Here is a 19,630-nt window from a genome sequence, read left to right on the forward strand (position 1 = left end):
TGAACAGGGGCCTTGTGGAGGGATGGGAAGATTGGAAAGGACAGGCAGGGAAGAGGAAAGGAAGCGGCCGTGGCCTTAAGTTAGGTACTATCCCGGCATTTGCCTGGAGGAGAAGTAGGAAACCTCGAAAAAACACTTCCAGGATGGCTGAGCTGTGAATGGAACCCACCTCTACCTAGTTGACCTCCCAGGGTGAGTGGACCCGTTCCAGCCCTCGTACCACTTTTCAAATTTCGTGGCAGGGCCGGGAATCGAAACCGGACGTCCGCGAGTGACCACTACACCACAGAGGCGAACGCAAATTGAATTTTACGGGAAGAAAAAAAGAGAAATACGGGTAAACGCCGCTAAATATAGCGAAACGGGCATAACATCGCTCACCAAACAGCGGCTTCAGTACGAATGTCAAAATATCAGATGTGCGGAGGAAAAGATTGGATCGCTGATAATTGGTGAAAGGGGGATTAAACCGAAAGTTATTTATGACCGCACCGGGCGAGTTGGCCGTGCGCGTAGAGGCGCGCGGCTGTGAGCTTGCATCCGGGAGATAGTAGGTTCGAATCCCACTATCGGCAGCCCTGAAAATGTTTTTCCGTGGTTTCCCATTTTCATACCAGGCAAATGCTGGGGCTGTACCTTAATTAAGGCCACGGCCGCTTCCTTCCAACTCCTTAGTCCTTTCCTATCACATCGTCGCCATAAGACCTATCTGTGTCGGTGCGACGTAAAGCACCTAGCAAAAAAAAAAAATTATGACCGCAATCTCGATCCGCTTATCGGATACTGTGAGACACAATTAAAGGAATCGGTAAGAAGTGACAAACTCGTTATCAGATTTCTCTGCTTCTTTCGTGAATTACTTATTTCGTTTAAGCATATTGTAATAAATATGTTGTAGAAAATAAGTCAAACAATTGCTCTTGGTCTATCTTTGATCTCATATCTGTTTGCTGCCTTCTGAAATTACTAGTTTTAATGATTTTTTTTTAGTTTTTCATATTCGAACGTGTTGTAATGAGCGGGCGAGACAGAATAGTAAAGAGAACTCTAGCGGCGCTTGTCGGAAGTATTTCGAGGACAAGTTTAGTGTGCTGTATTTCCCGGCCTTGTGTATCTCGTAGGCAACGCCTATACTGACCTTGGGGAGCAGCTGAGAGACATGCTTGTACAACGCAAACACAAACAGCTGATACTGATACGGAGTGCGACTCGGTCTTCGTTACTAAATATAATACTAGGCCTATAAAATAACTACGTAAAGGCATGTACCGAATGAAACTACAGTGAAGTTACCAAGTAAGGACTTTTGTCAACAAAACAAGAAGAAATTATAATAAAAATATATTACTCACCATTGACGACTAGCGTATGGAAGAACGGCGACTTGTCATTTTGTCACATGTCGAAGCACATCACAAACGCGCACACACTGTAGGCAATCAAACACTTGTCATTGTCCGAAAATTAAGTTCGTATAACTGTCAAATATGCATTACTAAGCTTACTAGATGCCCTAATGCTACGGGCCGATGACCTTCGATGTTAGGCCCCTTCAAACAACAAGCAACCCTAATGCTACTCTACTACAAAATATTGGTTAAGTGTGGTACCAGTTTCTTAATCTATAAAATACTTTTTACTGAGGTGTGTGTCTCAGTCAATCTTAACTTAGATATAGGATGGTTAATGAATTGATCTAAACATGAGCATTCAGAAACAGTAGGTATTGTTCATAAGGCATTTATTGGTTCCATGCAGAATGTCCCTCATTGTCAACAGAACTGATTAAATCCAAGGTAATAGCTTGTTGCTCCGCTGGAGATGGTTTGGTCACTGTACTACTTTTTGTTGATCTTTTCTTCATGGTTGAGATGAGTCCCCGTTGAGGTTCAATTTTTCTTTTCTGAGATGAGTCTGTTTGATTATATGGCATGTTAAAACTTTGAACTGCTGCTAATGTAGACTTAATTGGTAACAGTAACTTCTCTAAAGCATCTGCTTCTTGAATGGTTGTAAAATTTTGCACCAATTCATTGATTTCATTTAACTGAGGTAATAATTTTTGTTTCTTGATATCTAACCACCTGTGTTGATTATTGGGTTCTGTATTACTGGTGCTTTGAAAGGCATCGGTAGAGATTTGTTTCAATAATACTTCTTTTTCAACAACTTGTAACTCTTTTTCAGAACATATTTGAAGGTATTCTTGGCATTCTTTAGGCTGGACCTCTACCTTTGAAATAATCTGGCATACAAGATGAATGTGTTTGCACGTGTTGAATCATATGGCAGAATCGATGCATGTGCAAGAGTAGCTGTGAATGCATGACTTGCAGTCATTACATACTAACTGGCACTCACAGTTTTGTTTCAGGGGGACAACTGTGTATATATCAGAACTGGATGTTGATGGAATAGGCCCTAGTCCATATGTTGCTTTCCTGTATAACTATATCTTTTCTTAATGTCAGACAAGTTTTGTGTCTTTGCCTAAGGTCCCTCAGCTTACTCGTCTTGCCTAAGGTCCCTCAGCTTACTTGTCACTTTACCTTTATGCATAGTGATGACCCTGTCAAACATCTTATCTTTGAGGAATCTCATTATTGCACAAATGGATTTGTCCAGGTGCTTTATTTTGTTTCCTTGCAAGTATATATGTTTTATGCACTTGTGCAGGTTCTCAATGTGCATATTTGTGTTCAAACCACAGTGCATCCGATAGGTATATGCCCACTGACTGGCTGTGGGAACATAATTTTCTAAAAAATATTTATCAAAATCATGGATGTCAGGGTCATCAATTAATTTCTGAACAGCTGGCTCAAAAATAATACTGCATGTATTTACATCTCGCTCTTGCATAAGTGATCTAGTAATTTTGTACACTTCAGCTTGTTTGTCTCTAGATTTGATTTTGCCAAGGTTCTTATGCCATGCCCGGTCAATGTGCCAGGAGCCTTTGATTTGGTTCCCGCATAACTTCAATCCAAGCATTAAAAAATGATTCTGCCATATCTGACATAAAAATCTTTGGAGACAAATTGCCCTGGTCTTTTTTTTTTTTAAATAGAATCATTAAGTCTTCTTTATCAGTTCTGTTTGTAAATAAAAATGAACATGGGAAACCCTGATGCATATCATCAATAATTATAAGAGTTATCAATTCAAAATCATACGCATTGAGTCCATCAATGCATCAATGCATACAGCATCCCCTCCATATTTCTCCAGCATAGAAGCTTGTGCATCATTCATTAATGCTAACACAAAGTCATTTTTAGCCAAGAAAGGATACTCTTCAGAAACATTCACCCAGGCATCAACACTCACTGCATCATTAGAATGCTTCACAGCTTCTGAGCTCAAATTATAAGACTTCTCAATGTTATGCAAGTCTTTTCTTGTGAGGAGATGAATTCTTTGCAGTTCTTCTGGGGTTTTCAGACTGCTTCAAATATCATCTAATATGACATCAAAAGGAATTTTTAATGCTATTTTAGCTGCCAAAGAACTCTTTTCATCCTGAGTTAAAAATAAATGCTCTAAATCATTTTGATGCCCCACATGAGTAGGTGAAAACACAGCCTCACACCTTCCCTCTTCAACTAAAGAAACCATCAGTCTTTTTGGTGCCTTGGCTCTTTAAATGATGGGCACCTGACCCCTTTGATTTAAAGTGTCCTGAACGATGATAATTGTAGTATACTGTCCTACTTTTTGCAATGTCCTCAGAACCAAACATTAAAACATATTTCACAAGGTTTTTTGCTTCATAATTTCTTTTCCATTCCTTAAACTCTTCAAAAGAATTAAATGTCATGAATCTTGCAGAAATGTAACAATATATCTGACTTTTTAGAATATGTATGTGAACACCCACTGCATGTAAAATTACCGGCACTAGTAGCATTAGGGCCACTTGAGTTAATTTCCTTGTGTGTACTATTAATGTGTCTATTTAAACTTTGTCTATGCCTGTATAATAAACCACACTCACTACAGTTGAACATTGTAAAAATACGCCTGAAATTATCCACATAAATGTATACATTTATAAAACAGTAACACCCATCTATTTACATGTGACAGTGCTGGCTAATCACCGCAACATTCCTTCAAGCACGAGCACGGAAAAACAGATAATCTATCGCCTGATGTATAATCACTTTAAATTGGACGCATTATATGTACTTCCTAAATTGTAACACACATTTACATGGTACTACTCTAGCTAATCCCTCGTTCAAACATGAGCGCGGACTAATGAAGAACGAAAACAGAATGAAAATACTATTTAATTTGTCACCCGAATTACTTTTATTTTCCTACGGTGCTACGCGGCGCCAAACTCACCAGAGTTTTCCGAAGGGCTTCAATTACTATTTTCCTCCGGCGCTATGCAGTGAAATACGAAACTATGGCTCTCCCGAAGAATTATATTTATTTTCTTATGGCACTTTGTGGTGGCAAATACACAGATTCCTTTCCAGTCTGAGAAATTCAATCACCAATAACAATAACCTGCACTGGTCGAATGCCCTCTAACACTTCATTTATTTTCTCTGTTGCTGTTTATTCTCTTCTTGAATATCTGTACAGATTTTGGAAAAGGATCAAACACTACCCCTGGTAAACTGTTCCACTCCTTCACACCCTTCCCAATAAATGAAAATGTACCCCAATCGCATCTGCTAAAATTCCTTATAATTTTATATTTATGGTCTGTCCTGCCGATATAATTATTTTCCAACTGAAGCCTCTCACGGATATCTCCCCATGCTTCTTCTCTTGTATAGGCCCTATATAATCCTATAAGTCTAGTTTCTCCCTTCTCTTACTTAAAGTTTCCCACCCAAGTTCCTTTAACATATCTGATACACTACTGTTTCTCCTGAAATCCCTGTTACAAACCTTGCTGTTTTCCTCTGCACACTATCTATTTCTTTTATTAGGTATTCTTGGTGAGGATCCCAAACACTGTTTGCATATTCCAATAATGGACGAACCATACCTAAATAACTTTTTTCTTTTAATTCTTTATTGCATCCTTTAAGAAGCCTCATTATGACATGTAACGATCTGTATGCTTTCCCAAAAATGTCATCAACATGACCCTTCCAGTGCAAATTACTTTCAAATCTCACACCTAATTATTTACACTTGCCATCTTTTGGGATAACTACCTCATCCAAAGTATATTCAAATTCAGTTTTAAAGCTCCTGTTTGTAAAAGTTGTAACAGTTTGATTTGCCTCCATTAACCTTCATATTATTTTCTTCAACCCATTGTTGGATACTTTCAAGGTCCCTTTGTAATTCTGAACAATCCTCAATGTTATTTATTTCCCTATAAACAATTATATCATCTGCATACAAACTTATTTTTGATGTTATATTGTTCCCTAAATCATTTGCGTATATTAAGAAAAGTAACATACCGATTATACTACCCTGTGCAATTCCCTTCCAAACTTTCTCTTCCTGCGATACATTATTTCCTACTTTGACTTTCTGAACCCTTGAATTTAGAAATGTCTTTATCCAACGTATAACCCTTACGTCCAATCCTGTTCCCTCCAATTTCTTTAATAATATTCCGCCGGGCTGAGTGGCTCAGACGGTTAAGGCGCTGGCCTTCTAAACCCAACTTGGCAGGTTCGATCCTGGCTCAGACCGGTGGTATTTGAAGGTGCTCAAATACGCCAGCCCCGTGTCGATAGATTTACTGGCACGTAAAAGAACTCCTGCGGGACTAAATTCCGGCACCTCGGCCTCTCCGAAGACCTTAAAAAGTAGTCAGTGGGACGTAAAGCAAATAACATTATTATTAATAATATTCCATGTTCTACTCTATCAAAGGCTTTGGAAAGATCTATGGCTATGCAATCTAACTGACCTCCTGAAACCAATTGATCCGATATGTCCCGCTGAAATCTCACCAGTTGTGCCTCACAAGAAAATTTCTTTCTAAATTCATACTGGCTCCTCATGAACCAATTTTTATCATCACATATCCCTCTGATGTACTGTACTTTGTAAACTCTCCAGTATTTTACGAACTATACTGGTCAGGCTGATTGGCCCATTGTCTTTAATACCTCCCCAGTAATTTGATCACTTCCTGCTGCTTTTCCTTGCTGAAGCAGTTGGATTTCTCTGAAAATATCTTCATTTGTGAATGAGAAGCTTCTTGTTTCCCTCTGTGTCTCTCCCTCTCTATCTTCTGTTTCGGTTTCCAACTCCTGACAAGCATCTACTGAATCTCTGAATTCCCTACTAAATAGGTTTGCTTTTTCAGTATCTGTTAAATAGTGTTCACCCCCGTCTCCCACCATTGAATGAATTTGGATTCCTTTTCCTTTTTGATTCCTGGTATATGAATAGGCCTACAGCTTTTTCCATTTCCCTTTGTGGTCATTACCCTCTTGAAGTATGCCATTCATATAATTCTCTTTTGCTTCCTTTTTCACTCTATTCGGTTCCCTCATTAGTTGTTTTCTAGTTTCTCTACTCTCCCTACCCTCTTTGATTTTCCTGTTTGCTATTCTACATTTTCTTTTTAATTTTCTTATTTCCCTTATATAATAAACAGGGTCTGGTCATTTTACCCTTCTTAATAGGTACAAATCTCTTCTCTCCTTCCCAAATGATTCCTTTAAATTGCATCCGGGAGATAGTAGGTTCGAATCCCACTATCGGCAGCCCTGAAAATGGTTTTCCATGGTTTCCCATTTTCACACCAGGCAAATGCTGGGGCTGTACCTTAATTAAGGCCACGGCCGCTTCCTTCCAACTCCTTGTCCTTTCCTATCCCATCGTCGCCATAAGACCTATCTGTGTCGGTGCGACGTAAAGCCCCTAGCAAAAAAAAAAAAATTCCTTTAAATTTAGCCCAAAGTGTATCCCCATTACTCCCTTCACTTATCCAACAACTGAATTACACTGAGGTTCTTACCACTACAAACGGCAAAGCGTGACTGGCGCTAATTGGTTGTGACGTGGGAAGGCTACTGCACATCCATAGCCCAGGGGCTTTTAACACTGTCGCTGAGCATAGCAGTATAGCACTGTTTTGTGGTACATGTCAACTGTGCCGTTTAAATGCGTCTCATAGCCTCACGCTCTGTTCATTTTTGGATACCTACAGTTCCACCCCTCTTGCCATTAGGAGCCAATACTGCGCATGTGGGGTAGGCGATAGTTGGGTCTTTGAACGCATTCAGTACCATTGGCCGTTCACGTCCTCATATTCGTTAGGCTTTCTTGTGGGAGTATGATGGCCAAATGTCATCTTCAATACTACGCTCTGGGAAAAGATCAACCAATGGGGTATTGAATAGGAAATATGAAGGTTAAAATGTTGATTGATGGGTCACGTACACTGAGGCACCTGGATAAGCACATTGCAAAGGAGGCACTCTACTGGTTTCCTCGGGGGAAGAGGAGATGCTGTAGACCCAGGAAAATTGTGAGGTGGACAGTAGGAGCAGAAATACAATAGCATGGAAAGAGCTTGAGTGAAATTGAAGACCTGGTCCATGATACGGCATGATGGCATTCCTTTGTTGCAGCCGTATGCTCCATGTAAGGAGTTAGGGGAAATAGTTGTGAATGAGGACATCGAAGAGCAATCATTGCAGGAAATTTCAACTTGTATGGCAAACAGTTTTGGAGGAATGATTTTTTTTGTTTTAACCTGCATTTTTCTTTGCTAGGGTATGAAATTTATTCAAACCCTTTCTTAGTGATCACCTAAGATGTGTCCAGCTCCATGGCTAAATGGTTAGCATGCTTGCCTTTGGTCACAGGAGTCCCGGGTTCAATTCCTGGCAGGGTCAGGAATTTTAACCATCATTGGTTAATTTTGCTGGTATGGGGGCTGGTGTATGTGTCGTCTTAATCATCATTTCATCCTCATTACGATGCACAGGCCGCCTACGGGCGTCAAATCAAAAGACCTGCACCTGGCGAGCCGAACATGTCCTTGGACACTCCCAGCACTAAAAGACATACGCCATTTCATTTTTACCTAAGATGTAAGGGCAAACGTTATGTGAAATTTTAACTTTCTACTTTAAGGGGTTTCAGAGATATATGGTGGTTAGTATTTAACTTTTATACATCTATAAGTATATACACTGACTGACAGAGCAAATGCAACACCAAGAAGGAGTGGTCAGAACTTTATGCCAATTGCAGGGTAGACTGACGTCACTGAGGTATGCTCATGATGTGAAATGCGCCGCTGTGCTGTGCACGTAGCGAATGATAAATGGGACACGGCGTTGGCGAATGGCCCACTTCGTACCGTGATTTCTCAGCCGACAGTCATTGTAGAACGTGTTGTCGTGTGCCACAGGACACGTGTATAGCTAAGAATGCCAGGCCGCCGTCAACGGAGGCATTTCCAGCAGACAGACGACTTTACGAGGGGTATGGTGATCGGGCTGAGAAGGGCAGGTTGGTCACTTCGTCAAATCGCAGCCGATACCCATAGGGATGTGTCCATGGTGCAGCGTCTGTGGCGAAGATGGTTGGCGCAGGGACATGTGGCACGTGCGAGGGGTCCAGGCGCAGCCCGCGTGACGTCAGCACGCGAGGATCGGCGCATCCGCCGCCAAGCGGTGGCAGCCCCGCACGCCACGTCAACTGCCATTCTTCAGCATGTGCAAGACACCCTGGCTGTTCCAACATCGACCAGAACAATTTCCCGTCGATTGGTTGAAGGAGGCCTGCACTCGCGGCGTCCGCTCAGAAGACTACCATTGACTCCACAGCATAGACGTGCACGCCTGGCATGGTGCCGGGCTAGAGCGACTTGGATGAGGGAATGGCGGAACGTCGTGTTCTCCGATGAGTCACGCTTCTGTTCTGTCAGTGATAGTCACCGCAGACGCGTGTGGCATCGGCGTGGAGAAAGGTCAAATCCGGCCGTAACTGTGGAGCGCCCTACCGCTAGACAACGCGGCATCATGGTTTGGGGCGCTATTGCGTATGATTCCACGTCACCTCTAGTGCGTATTCAAGGCACGTTAAATGCCCACCGCTACGTGCAGCATGTGCTGCGGCCGGTGGCACTCCCGTACCTTCAGGGGCTGCCCAATGCTCTGTTTCAGCAGGATAATGCCCGCCCACACACTGCTCGCATCTCCCAACAGGCTTTACCAGGTGTACAGATGCTTCCGTGGCCAGCGTACTCTCCGGATCTCTCACCAATCGAACACGTGTGGGATCTCATTGGACGCCGTTTGCAAACTCTGCCCCAGCCTCGTACGGATGACCAACTGTGGCAAATGGTTGACAGAGAATGGAGAACCATCCCTCAGGACACCAATCGCACTCTTATTGACTCTGTACCTCGACGTGTTTCTGCGTGCATCGCCGCTCGCGGTGGTCCTACATCCTACTGAGTCGATGCCGTGCGCATTGTGTAACCTGCATATCGGTTTGAAATAAACATCAATTATTCGTCCGTGCCGTCTCTGTTTTTTCCCCAACTTTCATCCCTTTCGAACCACTCCTTCTTGGTGTTGCATTTGCTCTGTCAGTCAGTGTATATAAAATAACATGTCCTGACTGACTGACTGATTCATCATTTTACACGTAACTAATCTCATGATTAGGCCCGTATTGAAATTTGCTATAAATGCTTACAATATAGTAACTATTTCAATCCACCTATTCAATACAAATTGGTTTTATGTTGCTAGTTCATAATATTACAACATGAATTTGCAGGGACATGTTTCGCTTTATTTACAAGCATCTTCAGCCTACACAATTGTCTCACGGTTAAGACCTGTCGTATTTGGATTGTTTTTACAAAATATTTAGCTTGAGTATATGTCCATGTTTGGTAATAATATAGGAAATATATACAAATTTAGAATATTACCGACACATGGAATCAAATCATAGTTGTTTTTAAATAATTACAGTGGAGATCGCAATTATTATCTAAATTCTCAACATCGGAAGTTACTGTGTTCCAGATTTCAACGGTTTTAGAAAAAATGACTCCTATATATTTTAACTTTCAGTTTTTATTCATGACTCAAATTTAAAGCCATATTACGGTTGTTTAAATCTACCACAGCTTTGTGCAAACAGTTTTAGCCAAAATTTTTAAATTGTAGTTACTATGTTTTGGATGTCAATGAATTTTAGAATTAAGGGTTACTCCAATTCAACATTGTAAATGTGAAAACAATTTTCAAACAAAAAATAATTTTAAATTGTAGAGACTATGTTTTGGACATCAATGTGTTTTAGAATTTAAGGGTTACTTCTATCCAACATTGTAATTCATATTGTTATACCTTTAATGTGTATATATTTCCTATATTATTACCAAACATGGACATATACTCAAGCTAAATATTTTGTAAAAACAATCCAAATACGACAGGTCTTAACCTTGAGACAATTGTGTAGGCTGAAGATGCTTGTAAATAAAGCGAAACATGTCCCTGCAAATTCATGTTGTAATATTATGAACTAGCAACATAAGACCAATTTGTATTGAATAGGTGGATTGAAATAGTTACTATATTGTAAGCATTTATGATTCATCATTCCCGAGCCAAAACTACTGGACATAAAGAAATGACATTTCGGGTATACATTTATATTAGGGTGTAGGTACTCACTAATGGAGGAATTTTGCATATTCCAGCACTAAGGGGATGAAAAGGGGGGTGAATTTTTAAAATGAGGATATCTGTATCTCAAAAATTTTAAAGTTTACAGATGTAAAAATTGGTATTTGGAATCTCCTTTAAAAATAAACATGTATTTTTTTGTTCTTGGAAAATCCCATTAAGGGGGGTGAAAAATGAGGGAAAAGGGGTTGAACACCTCTTATGAGGAGATATCTCAAAAACTGAAGATGTTACAGACATGAAAATTGGTATTTGGAATCTCCTTTGAAAATAAACATGTATTTTTGTGTTTTTGAATAATCCGATGAATAGGGGGTGAACAGGAGTGACAAACGGGGTGAATTTTAAAAAAGACTATATCTTGTAAATTATCTCAGACACGTAACATATTACAGATTTGAAAACTGGTATGTGGAATCTCCTGTAAAAGTAAAGAAACATAGGTGATTTGTTTTCAGAAACTCCATTTAAGGGGACCTAAAAAGGGGGTGAATTTTTAAAATGAGCATATCTACACTATATCTCAAAAACGTAACATGTTGCAGACATGAAAATTGGTATTTGGAATCTCCTTCAAAAGTAAGGAAACACATATAGTTTTGTTTTCGGAAAAACCCTTAACGGGAGGGGGGGGTTAAAGAATTGAAAAATTCATTGAATTATTTGTATGTATATATATATATATATATATATACACATACCAATTTTCACGTCTGCAACATGTTACGTTTTTGAGATATACTGTAGATATGCTAATTTTAAAAATTGACCCCCTTTTTAGGTCCCCTTAAATGGAGTTTCTGAAAACAAATTGCCTATATACCAAAAAAGGTCTAAAGATGTTACAAACATGAAAACTGGTATTTGGAATCTTCTTTAAAAATAAAGAAATACTCATTTTGGAGGGGGGAATCAACTTGGTAGGGGGGATGAAAGCGGAGATGAATTCCTTTTACGAAGCTACATATATCTCAAAAACTGAAGATGTTACAGTCGTGATAATTCATATTTGGAAGCTCTTTTAAAGAAATGGGTACTGTTTACTTTTGGAAAATTCACATAAGTGGGGACTGTGAAAGGAAGTGAAAAAAATTGAATTCTTTTTCTGGAGATAATCTCAAAACTGAAGGTTACAGACGTAGAAATTGGTATTTGAAATCTCCTTGAAAAATAAAGGAGCATGCATTTTTTGGGTGGTGCGACACCAACTTAACGGGGGGGTGGGGGGTGGAAAAGGAGTTGAATTCTTTCCATTAGAATACTTATATCTCAAAAACTGAAGATGTTACAGACATAAAAATTTGTATTTGGAATTTTCTTTCAAAGTAAAGAAACACATAATCTTTTGTCTTTGGAAAATGCACTTAAGGGGGGTGAATTAATTGAAAAATTAGTTGAATTCTTTGTATGAGAATACTCATATCTCAAAAACTAAAGATGTTACATACGTGATAATTTGTATTTGGAATCTCCTTTAAAAATAAAGAAACGCGCATTTTTTGGAGGAGGGGTGGTGGAAACAACTTAACGGGCTAGGGTGAAAAAGGATTTGAATTTTTTTTATGAGGATACTTATATCTCAAAAACTGAAGATGTTATAGATGTGAAAATTATTATTTGGAATCTGCTTTAAAAGTAAAGAAACACACATTTGTTTTTGTTTTTGGAAAATCGACATAAGGTGTTTGGGATTGAAAATAAGTGAATAAGGAGTTGAAATATGTTTATGAGGATACTTTATTTTAAAAACTGAAGCTGTTACAGACGTGAAAGTTGGTATTTTGAATTTCTTTTCAAAACAAAGAGACACGTATTTTTTGTTTTTGGAAAGTCCACTTAATTGAAATAATAACAATAAGTTATTTTATTAATTTGGCCACCTATTTATCACTTGTAAGTCCACTTAACGCGGGAGAGGGGTGGTAAGAAGTGAAGAAGAAGAAGAAGAAGTTGAATTATTTTTATGAGTATAAATTTATCTCAGAAATGGAAGGTGTTGCTGACGTAAAGACATAAAAACCGTTATTTGGAATCTCCTTTGAAAATAATGAAACACGTATTTTTTGTTTTCGGAAAATCCAGTTAAGGGACTGAAAGGAATTGGAAAAGCAGGTGAATTTTTTAAAAGAGTTCCGGTATATCTACATTATATATCAAAAACTTAACGTGTTAGAGACAAGAAACTTGGTATTTGGTAAGTCCTTTAAAAATACAGGAACATGTAGCCTATACCTTTCTGTTTTCAGAGGATTCACTTAATGGGGGGTGAAAAGAAGTGAAAAATAGTGAAATTATTTTTTATGAGGATACTTATATCTTTAAAACTGAAGATGTTACAGACGTGTAAATTGGTATTTGGAATCTCCTTTAAAAATAAAGAAATTTTTTTTTTTCTTTCGGAAAGTACACTTAAATGGGGGTGGGGGAAGGACTATTCAAGATACTTATGTATATCTCAAAAACTGAAGATGTTACAGATGTTGGAATAGGTATTTGGAATCTCCTTTAAAAGTAAAGAAACATGTATTTATTTTTTCGATTTGAGAGAAGACTGTTTCTCACATGTACAGTTCTATGTTGCATGGTCGTCTTATCCCCAAAAGGTAATACCACAAACATGGTTTACAAAGAATTTCCGGGGTAAATGAAACTCAATTTCTGGACGAGATTTTATACTTTAGGAATTTTCAGATAATGTCTTAGTAAATGCCAAGGAATGATTACTTTGTTCAAATTACGAAATCTACGCGAGCGAAGCCGCGGGTAACTGCTAGTTCTACATATGAATACAAACATTATGTACCTTAATAAAAGATACTTCCCTTGTCTCACTGGTGCAGGTATTAGAAAAACTGCATTTTGTGTGAGATATTTACATTTTAAAGAAGGCATATTGTCTTAACAAAAATAATATTAACCCTTACCACTCGTCTGTCGGGGAGGCCTAACATTACGATATTCCCTTTCCGGTCACAGTCGGGCCTCACCCGACATGACATTGTATCACCCACTGCTCGTCTGCCGTCTTTTAACCAACGAAATACACGATGCTATACTGTACTGCCATCTTTTGGTTGAGTGTGGAACTTTGTAAAATCCAGATACTATTTGACAGTCGGTCAAAAATCTATTATCTAGATGGCAGTGTAGCCATCAGCTGTCCAGTCCACTCACGCATGCAAAGGCTCGAACGATAGTAAACAAACATGGTCATCATGTGCTCTTCTCTGCATACACAGTGTACTGTTCAATGCTGTATATGTCAGGTACATTCATATCCCACGTCGTTCCATCTATACGATGGGTCAGCAAATGAAGCCCCTCCACCAACTTCTGTCTTTGTACTTTTCTCCTTCAATATTGTCCCAGTCCCCTCCTCGTTGCTGAATGTCGTTTTTCACCACGTCTGTATATCGCATTCTTGGATGCCCTCTTGGCCTTGAATATTTTAACTGCAGATCATACATTTTTCTGGGTATACGATCAGGATCCATCCTTCGCATGTGACCATACGATTTGAGTCTACGCAGAGTTATGTTATCCTGCATTTTGCCAACCTGAGCCATATCCCTGATGTTCTCATTACAAATTTTATCTTGTCTTGTTTTGCCAACCATCGCTCGGATGAATCTCTTTTCAGCTGCCTGAATCCTTGCTTCATCCTTTTTCGTCATGGTCCAGGTCTCACTCCCATATGTCAGAATTGGCATGTAATAAGAGATAAATTGCTCGCTTGCATTTCAATGGTACTTTTGTGTTCCATATTAGGTCTCAAAATCAAATCAAAATCTCTTTATTTGCAAATGAGGTGTCTACCTCGGTGGCAAATGGTACACTAAAATACATTATTGTCAAGCACTAAATATTACATTAACAAGAGAAGAAAATTTTTCCTATAATACAATATTATACAATTTACGCTAACAATGTTTTCTATTAAACACACAGCTCATCCTTAATAAATTTATATTGTTTACAAAATTCTAATTATAATATCTCCTGTACTACTTACAAATATAGTCAACTGATATACAGTATGTGGAATTGCTTCAAATGATACTATAAAACTGGTATAACATTAATATTTACATTGCATTTATTTATTTACTTTTTTTTTTTTTTTACCCGTTCTGGATCCTAAGTAGCATAACGACCTGCTGCGTCTTAACCAGAGCCCCTTTTGCCACCACTTTTCAGAGTTCCTGAAGGGCCTTCACAGCTACCGTAGCGGTCCCAGGGCCCTCGAAGTCCCCACTGTACTTCACCCCTACAGGCAGTCCCCTACTTTGGCTGTCCAAACTCCTTAGACCAGGGGATGGAATTAATTTATTCACACACATTTTTTTTAATTTACAATAACCTGCACCGGTCGAATGCCCTCTAACACTTCATTTATTTTCTCTGTTGCTGTTTATTCTCTTCTTGAATATCTGTACAGATTTTGGAAAAGGATCAAACACTACCCCTGGTAAACTGTTCCACTCCTTCACACCCTTCCCAATGAATGAAAATTTACCCCAATCGCTTCTGCTAAAATTCCTTCTAATTTTATATTTGTGGTCAGTCCTGCCGATATAATTATTTTCCAACCGAAGCCTCTCACGGATATCTCCCCATGCTTCTTCTCCTGTATAGGCTCTATATAATCCTGTAAGGCTAGTTTTCTCCCTTCTCTTACTTAAAGTTTCCCACCCAAGTTCCTTTAACATTTCTGATACACTACTCTTTCTCCTGAAATCCCCTGTTACAAATCTTGCTGCTTTCCTCTGCACACTATCTATTTCTTTTATTAGGTATTCTTGGTGAGGATCCCAAACACTGTTTGCATATTCCAATAATGGACGAACCATACTCAAGTAACTTTTTTCTTTTAATTCTTTATTGCATCCTTTAAGTAGCCTCATTATGATATGTAATGATCTGTATGCTTTCCCAACAATGTCATCAATATGACCCTTCCAGTGCAAATTGCTTTCAAATCTCACACCTAAGTATTTGCACTTGCCATCTTTTGGGATAACTACCTCATCCAAAGTATATTCAAATTCAGTTTTAAAGCTCCTGTTTGTAAAAGTTGTAACAGTTGATTTGCCTCCATTAACCTTCATATTATTTTCTTCAACCCATTGTTGGATACTTTCAAGGTCCCTTTGTAATTCTGAACAATCCTCAATGTTGTTTATTTCTCTATAAACAATTATGTCATCTGCATAGAATCTTATTTTTGATGTTATATTGTTCCCTAAATCATTTGCGTATATTAAGAAAAGTAACGGACCGATTATACTACCCTGTGCAATTCCCTTCCAAACTTTCTCTTCCTGAGATACATTATTTCCTACTTTGACTTTCTGAACCCTTGAATTTAGAAATGCTTTTATCCAACGTGTAACCCTTACGTCCAATCCTATTCCCTCCAATTTCTTTAATAATATTCCATGTTCCACTCTATCAAAGGCTTTGGAAAGATCTATGGCTATGCAATCTAACTGACCTCCTGAATCCAACTGATCTGATATGTCCTGCTGAAATCCCACCAGTTGTGCCTCACAAGAAAATTTCTTTCTAAATCCATACTGGCTCCTCATGAACCAATTTTTATCATCACATATCCCTGTGATGTACTTCGATATTAAACTCTCCAGAATTTTACAAACTATACTGGTCAGGCTGATTGGTCTGTAGTTCTCTGGTTTCCTTTTATCACCCTTTCCTTTATAAATTGGTATTATTATAGATTCCTTCCATTCCTTTGGTATTACACTATTATTTATGACATAGTCAAAGAGAAATTTTAAATAAGGCACTATGTACCACCCCATTGTCTTTAATACCTCCCCAGTAATTTGATCACTTCCTGCAGCTTTTCCTTGCTGAAGCAGTTGGATTTCTCTGAAAATATCTTCGTTTGTGAATGAGAAGCTTCTTGTTTCCCTCTGTCTCTCTCCCTCTCTATCTTCTGTTTCGGTTTCCAACTCTTGACAATCATCTACTGAATCTCTAAATTCCCTACTAAATAGGTTTGCTTTCTCAGTATCTGTTAAATAGTGTTCACCCCCTTCTCCCACCATTGTAGGAATTTGGACTCCTTTTCCTTTTTGATTCCTGATATATGAATACAGCTTTTTCCATTTCCCTTTGTGGTCATTACCCTCTTGAAGTATGCCATTCATATAATTCTCTTTTGCTTCCTTTTTCACTCTATTCATTTCCCTCATTAGCTGTTTTCTAGTTTCTCTACTCTCCCTACCCTCTTTGATTTTCCTGTTTACTATTCTACATTTTCTTTTTAATTTTCTTATTTCCCTTGTATAATAAACAGGGTCTGAGGTCATTTTACCCTTCTTAACAGGTACAAATCTCTTCTCTCCTTCCCAAATAATTCCTTTAAATTTAGCCCAAAGTGTATCCACGTTACTCCCTTCACTTATCCAAAAACTGAATTGTGATTTAAGGTAAGTCCCAAATTCATCAACTTTAGTTTTTCTGTACAATTTCTTGTCTTGTGTAACCCTCTTATTAAGCCTTTTTGGTACAAGTCCTACATCCATTATTACAGCCTTATGGTCTCCTATTCCTTCAATTACCTCAGTTTTATCAACAATTTCCCATGGTTTAACCAAGAATACATCTAGTAAGTTATTGAGACGAGTCAGTTCTTGTACTACTTGTGTAAATCCTCCCTCCCAAATTAACTTATTTGCCAGTTTCTGTTCATGGGCTTCACTTGCAGCTCCTTTCCATTCAACTTCAGGCAAATTTAGATCTCCCCCAATTATTACCATATCATTATTATTGTTTTTATGAGTATAATCTATTATTTTTTCAAAGATTTCCATGTCTCTTTCCTCTCTTACAGGCCTGTATGTTCCTATAATTCCCACCTCCTTCATATTATCACAAACTAATTTTATCCCTAATATTTCATCCCTTTCATCGGTAAACCACTCATGTGAACAGTAAGTTTCTTTCACCAGAATAAACACCCCCCCCCCTCCCTTTTTATCTCCTCGGTCTCTACGATAGACTGTGTACCCTTCTGGAAATACTTCTCTATTACCCACCCCTTCTTTCAACCACGATTCCACTCCTATCACCACATCAGTCTCATAAGATTCCATCAATGTACCGAATTTTAATTGTTTATTTACTACACTTTGACAGTTTACCAAGAGCAATCTCAGACCCCCTTCCTCCCTAAAACTTGACTGTTGCAATTGGGTAACTTGAAATTCCTTACTATCTTGAGTTTCTTTTTCTAGTTGACTGAGCCAGCTTGAAGTACAGCTGGCTCTTTCTACTAGTTTTCCTGGTCAGTATTATAACTCAAGGGAGTTGCCTGTTTTACAGTACATATCTTAAGATTAATAAAATCTAGAACAATATTTGCTATCTTTCGTTTACCTGAATTGTTTAGGTGGAGGCCATGTTTTGTATAACAGTATCTCTCAAAACTGCTGCATTCAATAACCTGAGTATTCCGAAAATGTTTACAAATTTTAACAATATCTGTATTGACCTTGTCCACTTCAATGTTCACACACGAGTCTCTACTCAAATCATGCCTGTGGGGCACGTTCACTACAAAAACGTTAGTGTGGGTCAGCTTCCCTAGTGTATGTTTAAGTTGTGATCTTACATTCTTGGCGTCGTCGCGAGCTACGTCGTTCGTCCCACCGATGATAAGCACTGCATCGCCGCTCCCGAAGTTCCTAGTTGCTGCTTCTACGTTTTCCACAACACTGCTGATAGAAGCTCCTGGATATATTTCTCCGGTTGCTGCTATATTCTCGTCGTTAATCACTCCCGCAATTCCCCTTCCTTGGCTATCACCAAACACAGCTACCTTCGCTGATTTAGACCTAACTGGGTCTTGAATCTGAATTCTAGGCCTAAATTTTAAACTCGGCACGGCAACGGATCGCGATGATTTGGTTTCACGCGCGCGATCACTTTCTTCCAGGATTAAATTATTCAGGGCAGAAAACCTATTTCTAATGTTTATTTCCGGAAATTCAGTTGTAGATTTCTTCTTAGCCGGCCATCCACGAACTACTTGACACCACGTGCTCGAGTTTGTTACTTGTACCGGTATATCACTCGAAGAATGGACAGTCCCAAATTCTAGCGATCGCAGTCTTTCTTTTAATTCTTGATTTTCAACTTTAAGAGTCTCATTGTCCTTTTTTAGAATGTTTATAACTTCTAATGCACTTTTATATTCCTCATCGACTGTTTTCGGTGCTTCGTCAACGCCGTCCCCAACAACAACATTCCGAACACACTGCTCACAAATCCAGTCAACATTTTCATTAGTTTTTACGTCTCTAGGGCAATTTCCGCACTTATAATGCCACCATCGATCACATGAATCACACAACATTCCATTTTTCACTAATTTTCGACATTTTCCGCACTTTTCGTCACATTTTACGGTTAATTTACTCGGAGAATAAAACACTACGTCGTCATTACCGGGCGCCATTTTGAAAAGAAAAAAAAAAAGACAACTCTATAGAATGTTTCTCCAGCTTGAATCCTGCTGATAAGTTCCTCTTCAATAAAGCCTGTTGCTGATATCATGCTTCCTAGATATTTGAATATGTTGGACATCTTAGGTTGTTTACCCTCTATTTCAATGTAACCTTCAGGTTGACCATTTCTCTGCATAACTAATACTTCACTTTTTTCCTGACTGAATCTTAGGCCGTAACCTTTAGCTGTTACTGTCCATGCATTGATCTGATATACCGAGCTCGATAGCTGCAGTCGCTTAATTGCGGCCAGTGTCCAGTATTCGGGAGATAGTAGGTTCGAACCCCACTATCGGCAGCCCTGAAGATGGTTTTCCGTGGTTTCTCATTTTCACACCAGGCAAATGCTGGGGCTGTACCTTAATTAAGGCCACGGCCGATTCCTTCCCACTCCTAGCCATTTCCTGTCCCATCGTCGCCATAAGACCTATCTGA

General features: G+C 38.8%; 1 protein-coding gene across 3 annotated transcripts in view; it reads left to right on the forward strand.

The window, feature by feature from the left end:
- Positions 1 to 1,157: 1,157 nt before the first annotated feature.
- Positions 1,158 to 19,630, forward strand: part of NANS (N-acetylneuraminic acid synthase) — a 101,647-nt gene continuing 83,174 nt past the window's right edge. For 2 of the 3 annotated variants that reach the window (XM_067139160.2, XM_067139162.2), the window contains exon 1: positions 1,158 to 1,296. The gene's annotated coding sequence lies outside the window, so the exon portion shown is untranslated. The other variant, XM_067139161.2, reaches the window with a different exon arrangement.

Source organism: Anabrus simplex, chromosome 2 (assembly GCF_040414725.1).
Source record: "Anabrus simplex isolate iqAnaSimp1 chromosome 2, ASM4041472v1, whole genome shotgun sequence".
NCBI classification, from domain to species: Eukaryota; Metazoa; Arthropoda; class Insecta; order Orthoptera; family Tettigoniidae; genus Anabrus; species Anabrus simplex.